Here is an 8,391-nt window from a genome sequence, read left to right as displayed (position 1 = left end):
GGCTCGGCTACTCATTCAGGACGTTTTGTATGTCGTCGAATTCGTCGTCTTTCCACACTGCTCGCACGACATTAAATTGGGCTGGGACTTCCTTTCCACACATCATGCCATTGTTGACTGTGCCCGTGCCGAACTAGAATTATCAGCGATCTCCGACGTCGATTCTGGCAAGTCATCTTTTCCTCGTGTCGTCGTCGCCGCGGACACGGACATGCTTTCTCTAGCGCCATGTTCACACCGTCAGAAGCATTCACTTCTCGTAAGAACTTCATTCTCCCCTTTGCTCTTGTCACGTTCGAAGACTCCTGCTCCAGCATTTATGTCACGAACCTGCTTTCGGTCGCAGCCACAGTATTCCCCGGAGAATGTATAGGGCGTCTTGAGGAGATTGATTCTGTTTGCGCTAGCCAACTGCTCGATCGCACAACAAGCCTCCAGGTCGCCAGCGTTGATCTCGTTACCACGTCCAACACATCTTCCCTAGACGCTTTCCTTCCATCAATTGATTTGGACCTTCCTATTGCTCAACGCACCCAACTCTTGAAGCTTCTCGACCGCTTTCGGACGTCTTTCGACTACAAGCAAACCAGTTTGGGTCGAATGTCTGCCATCGTCCATCATATAGACACCGGCAGCCATGCACCCCTGCGACAGCGTTCATACCGGGTCTCTCAAGCTGAACGCAGAGTTATTGATGACCAGGTGACTTATATGCTTAGTCGTGGCGTTATACAGCCGTCCCACAGTCCTTGGGCCTCCCCGGTGGTACTTGTGAAAAAGAAGGATGGTAGCATCCGATTCTGTGTTGATTATAGGCGCCTTAACAAGATCACACGCAAAGATGTCTATCCGCTCCCCAGAATCGATGACGCGCTCGACTGTTTGCAAGGCGCGGAGTTCTTTTCTTCACTGGACCTTCGATCGGGGTACTGGCAGGTACCTATGGATGAAGCTGACCGCCCAAAAACTGCGTTCGTAACTCCTGACGGCTTGTACGAGTTCAACGTGATGCCGTTTGGCCTTTGCAACGCCCCCGCCACCTTCGAGCGTCTTATGGACAACATCCTTCGAGGTCTCAAGTGGAACACGTGCCTTTGTTATCTGGACGACGTCGTAGTTTTTTCAAAGGACTTCGACACCCATCTTCTGCGCCTCGCAAGTGTGCTGGAATACCTCACACAGGCTGGTCTACAACTCAATATGAAGAAGTGTCACTTCGCCGCCAGGAAGCTCACCATCTTGGGACATGTTGTCAGCAAGGATGGCATTCTACCTGACCCTGCAAAGCTCCGCGCTGTCGCCGAGTTTCCCAAGCCGTCGACCCTGAAAGAACTCCGGAGCTTCATAGGCCTATGCTCATATTTGCGGCGATTCGTTCGTGATTTCGCATCCATAATGGCCCCTTTAACACGCCTACCTGCTGATAGCCACGGTGTCATGGCATGGTCTTCCGCATGCGACGCCGCATTCGCGAAATTACGTCGTCTGCTGACATCGCCACCGATTCTCCGTCACTTTGACCCAGACGCCCCTACCGAAATCCACACGGACGCCAGTGGAGTCGGCCTTGGCGCTATTCTTGCTCAACGCAAGTCTGGCTTCGACGAGTACGTTGTTTCTCACGCAAGTCGCACTCTCACCAGAGCTGAAGAAAATTATTCGGTCACGGAGAAAGAATGTTTAGCCATCGTTTGGGCAATTACAAAATTTAGACCTTACGTATATGGCCGCCAATCTGATGTCGTGACTGATCACCACGCCCTCTGCTGGTTATCTTCACTGAAAGATCCATCTGGTCGTCTAGCTCGATGGGCATTACGTCTCCAAGAATACGACATCCGCGTCGTCTACAGGTCAGGCCGTAGACATTCAGATGCCGACGCTCTTTCTCGCTCTCCCCTTCCCCATGACTGTGGCAACGGGTCTGTTTCCAGCTACGATTCTGCGGCCCTTACACACGCTGACATGCCTTCTGAGCAGCGTCAGGATCCTTGGATAGTCTCTTTCATCGAGTTCCTTTCTAAGCCATCACCACGTACCGCCACTCGCTCGCTGCGGCGCACAGCTCGACATTTCACCATCCGCGATGGGCTCCTATACCGCCGCAACTATCTATCTGATGGTCGCGAGTGGTTGTTGGTGATTCCTCGCCACCTCCGTGCCGATATCTGTGCCTCCTTTCACGCGGATCCCCAATGCGGCCACGCTGGTGTAATCAAAACCTATGCACGCCTCCGGCTGCGGTACTACTGGCGTGGCATGTACCGCTTCGTCCGCCAGTACGTGCGTTCATGCTCCAAGTGTCAGCGCCGGAAGAGCCCCCCACGTATAGTCACTGGACCGCTCCAGCCGTTGCCTTGTCCCTCCCGGCCTTTTGATCGCATCGGGATTGATTTGTACGGCCCCCTTCCGTACACACCGGACGGGAACCGCTGGGTGATCGTCGCTATCGATCATCTGACACGCTATGCTGAGACTGCCGCGCTGCCAGAGGCCACATCACGTGAAGTCGGCTTATTCATACTTCACCAACTTGTTCTTCGCCACGGCGCGCCTCGCGAGCTACTCAGCGACAGCGGACGCACGTTCCTCTCTGATGCCTACAAGCCCTCCTCCGTGAATGCAACGTTGTGCACCGGACAACCAGCGCCTACCATCTACAAACCAACGGAATGACTGAGCGCTTTAACCGCACACTAGGCGACATGCTGTCCATGTACGTCTCCGCTGACCACACCAACTGGGACCGCATACTACCCTTTGTTACGTACGCTTACAATAGCGCTACTCAGTCTACGACAGGATTTTCTCCCTTCTTTCTTCTTTACGGCCGCGAACCTTCCTCATTTATGGACACCATTCTTCTGTACCGCCCGGACGCTTCAGAGTCCACAACTCTATCTGAAGTCGCCACCTACGCCGAGGAATGCAGGCAGCTCGCACGTTCCTTAACCGCACAAGACCAAGCACGCCAAAAGGACCTCCATGACGCAAACCTGCCTCCCCAGTCGTATTCGCCTGGAACATTGGTGTGGCTACGCGTTCCCTCCTCTACTCCTGGCCTTTCCACAAAGCTACTGCAGAAGTATGAAGGCCCCTACCGCGTCCTAAGTCAAGCCTCTCCCGTCAACTATGTTGTCGAGCCCGTTCAACCATCCGCAGACCGGCGCCGCCGTGGCCGTGAGATTGTTCACGTCGACCGACTGAAGCCGCATTACGACCCACCAGTCGTCCCTGTTCCTTAAGTCGCCAGGATGGCTCCTTTTCTGCGGGGGAGTGATTTGTAGAATGGATAGGGCGCAAACAGGGGCGCCAGTGAAAGACGAAGACGATGACGGTTGTTGGTGCTCGTGCTTGCTCCGTTTCGGACTGCTGGTCGCTGAACCTGTGCTATTTATTTATTAAACGCCTCACGGACTCAACGCTAAACGCGTACCATCACCTGTTTTATAACTGAGTCAATAAGGGGCATGTGGATCAGAAAGCCTATGATAAACCACTTTTCAATGGTTTTTAGCTGTGTGAGTGTCTATTATTGTTTATTATTTATTTCGTCACTTTGTTGGGCCATAAACTTTGTTCTTATGAATCTGTCACACGTTCGGTAGCTTACAATCTTTCCTCATTTTAAGGTGAAATAATCAATGGCTTACAGATAAATCCCCAAACACTTTATAGCGTAATAAATTCCTTAAGCGAACATCAATCCCGACGAAAGAGCCAAAATGAAGCTGTTACACATGTAAAACTCGTCGCGAACGCTTCATCTCTTCACGGGAGGTGATGATGGCGATGGCTTCGCAGCCTCCCGTGCGCGCTCGCCCGGTCAAGACGCGCGACATCACGGCGGCACTGAGAATGTCTGAAGTTATTTTTCTAGGTGGCGTTGAGTGAGCTGAGCAGTTATTACTCTGTCGACGTGTGTGTGTGCTATTTGCTAGTTCTTGTTTACCCCAGTAATTCGGAACGTTCCGCCGCTGAAATGTTCTCTTGATGTGCTACTGTATTTGTTGCAACTTGCAGATATGTATCTGAGGTGAGTAAACTCATTCAGTTGAAAGACCTGTGTCTGTCCCCACTGGTGTGAAACGCGCCGTGGCCGCGACTCAACGCTCTGACTGTTCTGTTACAGCTCTGACTGTTAGGGCTGGTGCGTAAGACTAGCGAAAGTGGATGTCACTCCGATAGCGCATGGAGCGATCCAAAGGAGGGACAGGATCGCACGCGCGGCCTTGTTGTGTTCATATTTAATGAACAACCTCTATAGGCGATGCGCAAAGCACCGACGACGACATCTGCCGCCATGGCTCGGAATCGCTGACGGGTCCCGGCGAGCAGTGCTCCCGCGAGCGTCTACGCGAGTGCACGGATGGATGTGTTTTCGTCGTGATTTAACGACTCTGTCGGGCTCAGCGATGTCGAAAAATAACTGCTGCGTTGTCGGCTGCTCAAACACACACAAAAAATCGCAGGAACGCACTTCTACAGGTTTCCGGTGCTATTACATGAGCGAGAGCGACGGTGGCGGTTGATTGCGGGTGTACTACGTAGAAAGTAAGCAATCGCGCTTTGTTTACGTCAGTGTTAGAACGATTACCGTGTTTTTATTTCTCCATTTATGTCGCTACGTATTCAGCGAACGCTACTACGCTTACACTTGGTCGCCTCGCCTGCATTGTAGACGCTGCAATGCACATGAGTTTGTTATTAGCGATAGGACGCGATGCCTAGGCTCTCTTGAAAAAGGAATGGCGCGAAGCGCAATGCGAGAGAATGTGGGGAAGGTGATGGCTCCTTTACGAAAGCGCCGTGGAATCACACGTGCGCTGGACGAAATCGGCTGCATTCTACCTATTGATGGCACTGGAATGCGATGAACGGTGCAGAGTGTTCGCTGTGCGCTTCTGCACCGATGATGACTAGTGTATCGTTTATTTTTTCACAAGTTTATCGTCCTGGTTTCAAAGTTTTACCAACGCTGACCCTTCGCGTGGCCGCACCTGTGGAATCTATACGCCGGTGCGACAGCGCTCCCTCAAAATCTACTATATAAACACATGTGTCGAGAAAAAAACGTTGGTTCACGCGTCAACGCATGCAGGCATTATTGATCGCGACGTTACAACGAAGGCGGTGTACTTACGATGAGCTCCACTTCGTAGGGAAGCTTGCTGACGCTTGTCTGTGGCAAACACTTGGCGCGTATGGTGACGTACATTGTCGTCCCACACAGCTTTGACATCGGACACATGTACACTATTATAAAGTGCGGCTCCTTTGCGCACACTATCGCCGCAAAAGTAATTATCTGGGACGCGCACAAGCGGCAAATCGCATGCGCGCAAATGAAGCGTCTGCTACGCGACCCACCAGCGGTTCCAAAGGCCGCCGCTACGCGGCTTTCAGTGGCGCCCCTATAGGCGCTGCGCATTGCGTATAAGGGAAAGGCTGAGCAGGAAGAGAATGCACTGAATGCTGCGAGCCATCAGGGACCTCCCTTCTCGAAGCGGTGCCGAGGCCTTTTTCGCGCCAAAAAGCGCTGCATCGAAATGTTGCGTCCGCTTGCGGCCGCTTATAGCGGACCCATTCTCTCGCGACGGCACTGCCACGCATAATGACACGTGCAAGTCCGCTTTAAATGCGGTACTTCACGCTGAAAAGAAAATGTGCTGCTTATGTTTCGCTTATATACCGGACGTGTTAAAAAAGTTTATTTCGAGTGTAGACCTGTGCAGGCCACTTATTGCGTAGGAGAGGCGACATGTGGACAGTTAGAGCAGCCATATGGTTGCCAAGGGATGGGAAATGCAGTCAATGAAGGCAGAAAGTTAGATGGAATGGCGTAATCAACACGTTCGCAGCAATAAAATGGAATCAGCTCACAAAGCATAGGGTACATTGGAGATCATTGGGAGATCTGTTCGTTTTACAGCGAAAGCTGTTATGAGATCATTTCACCGGCCGGTTTTGGCGCCGTAGTTGTCCGCCGCCGCCGCCGGTGTCCGTAACCAGTATCGCTCGAAATAAGAAAAAAAATCGGAATAAGAAAAAAATTCCAGGATGGAACGAGGTTAGAACCTGGGCCCTCTGCGTGGGAGCCCAGTATTCAACCTCTGAGCCATGCCGGTTTTTTTTTCTTTATTACTTACTTTTGCACCTCATACAATAATATTACAGTGCATAAACAGTACATACAGAGGTAATTACCGGAATGAGAAAGGGAAAATAGACAGCCACTCATTTGTAGCACGAAGCCACAAGGAAATCCATACGGATTTATCAGAAATAAAGCCTCTTAGTTGCCGAAAAATTCGTCCTGGTCCGGGGATCGAACCCGGGACCAACGCCTTTCCGGGGCGGTCGCTCTACCAATTGAGCTAACCAGGAAGCTAGCAATTGGCAGCGCGAGGGCGAATTTATCGACAACTCGAAGCAACTGGACACATATTGCAAATCAGTTTTGCGGAATCCCGCAAGGTGGCGGAAGGTTTAAGAAAGAGAAAATAGACAGCCACTCATTTGTAGGAAATCCATATGGATTTCCTTGTGGCTTCGTGCTACAAATGAGTGGCTGTCTATTTTCTCTTTCTTAAACCTTCCGCCACCTTGCGGGATTCCGCAAAACTGATTTGCAATATGTGTCCAGTTGCTTCGAGTTGTCGATAAATTCGCCCTCGCGCTGCCAATTGCTCGCTTCCTGGTTAGCTCAATTGGTAGAGCGACCGCCCCGGAAAGGCGTTGGTCCCGGGTTCGATCCCCGGACCAGGACGAATTTTTCGGCAACTAAGAGGCAACTAAGAGGGAACAACAGTTCTGCTCTGCGGTACGCCTTAGAAGAAAAGACGACGAAAAGGAAGCGTGAGCGGGGCGTGCAGCTCGAGCAGTTGGAGCGCGACACGGTTGGAACGGCAGCCGCTGGTCGGCGGTTCGGGTCGCGACATCGCTCAACCAGGCGTCCGGCAGCCTTGCGGACCTGGTGAGCCTGGCTTCCTGCTTCGGGCTGCGTCACTCAACCAGGCGTCCGGCAGCCATGTGGACCTGGTGAGCCTGTTTCCCGCTCTGTGCCCGGTGCTGACACGGAGACCGGCAGCCTAGTCTGTTCCTGGCCTGAGGTCCTGGGACCCGAGTGGTGTCACGAGGTGGCCGCGGCTCATGTTGGCGACGGCCAGTTAACCTGCACTGCAGTGGCCTGGTGATCTACCGGCCTTCAGTGCCATCATCACCACCACTACCACCTCGCCACGGTCAAGGCAGCGTGACTCTTGACTGCCCAAGGAGTACCGGTGACGACCGACGTCGCCGCAGATGGCTCACTATGCGCACCTTCCTGAAGCCTGAGCTTAAGTTGCAGGATTTGCAGTTGCCTCTCGTCCGCTAACCGTTGCCTCTCTGCTGCTTCTTTGGCCTCTTCTCTCTCAGCTGCGCGCTCATGCAAACCTCACAATCAAACCGAGCAAGTGTGAGATCGGAGAGCGTACTATTACATTCCTCGGACATCTCATTGGCGAGGCGAAGGTAGAACCAATGCTGAAAACGCTGGACAAGATCCTAGCCGCCAAGCGACCCACGACGAAGAAAGCTGTACAATCCTTTCTCGGTCTTGCGGGATATTACAGGCAGTTCATTCCGAACTACGCAGAGATTTCCAAGCCCTTGACTGACCTTACCAAGAAAGGCCAACATCACATCGTATCGTGGGGACCGACGCAAGAAAAAGCATTCACCGTGCTGAAAGACAAGCTCGCCGCAAGTCCCATACTGCAAGCCCCGGATCTTTCGAAGCCTTTCGTGCTTGGTACCGATGCCTCAAGCACAAGCATCGGCTTCTGCAAAACAGTGGGGACGATATTTTACATCCGGTTGCGTATGCTAGTCGCAATCTGCTCCCTAGAGAGGCCCGCTATTGCACAATAGAGCGTGAATGCTTAGCGCTCGTGTGGGCTGTTCAGAAATTTCACATTTACTTATGCGGAAAACCCTTCATTATACAGTGCGACCACCAGCCACTCCGGTACTTGCAGTCAGCCAGACACGTCAAAAAAAAAACGCCAGGCCTGCGCTGAAACCGCAGCACAGACACAGCGAAAGCTGGAAGAGCGGCGTTTCTAGAGCCCGTTAGGCTCTCTTGGGGCTACACTACAAGTACACTAGAAAGGTACCCACTACGCCACAAATCAAAATTTTTGTGAAGTTCGGAAGCACCCACTAAGCCATTATTCGTCATTCTATGGAGAAGCGACGCACCAGCTACACGTCTGTAAGGCATTATGTGCACTTTGTTGACGTGACGACTGATGACGATGAAGAATTATGGCTCAGCCCTTTGTAATGGGTTGGGATCTTTAAACGGCCCACCAGTTATGTAATTTGCATTGGGTGACGCCCGGTCGC

At 52.2% G+C, this 8,391-nt stretch overlaps 2 non-coding genes across 2 annotated transcripts; one reads left to right on the top strand and one right to left on the bottom strand.

Moving 5' to 3' along the window:
* Positions 1-6,313: 6,313 nt before the first annotated feature.
* Trnas-gga (transfer RNA serine (anticodon GGA)) lies at positions 6,314-6,387 on the bottom strand. Its single transcript has one exon. It is a non-coding gene; the product is annotated as a tRNA-Ser (tRNA).
* Positions 6,388-6,695: 308 nt separating this feature from the next.
* Trnas-gga (transfer RNA serine (anticodon GGA)) lies at positions 6,696-6,769 on the top strand. Its single transcript has one exon. It is a non-coding gene; the product is annotated as a tRNA-Ser (tRNA).
* Positions 6,770-8,391: the final 1,622 nt, after the last annotated feature.

Source organism: Rhipicephalus sanguineus, chromosome 1 (genome assembly GCF_013339695.2).
Source record: "Rhipicephalus sanguineus isolate Rsan-2018 chromosome 1, BIME_Rsan_1.4, whole genome shotgun sequence".
NCBI lineage: Eukaryota > Metazoa > Arthropoda > Arachnida > Ixodida > Ixodidae > Rhipicephalus > Rhipicephalus sanguineus.
This window is presented reverse-complemented; position numbering and strand designations above follow the sequence as displayed.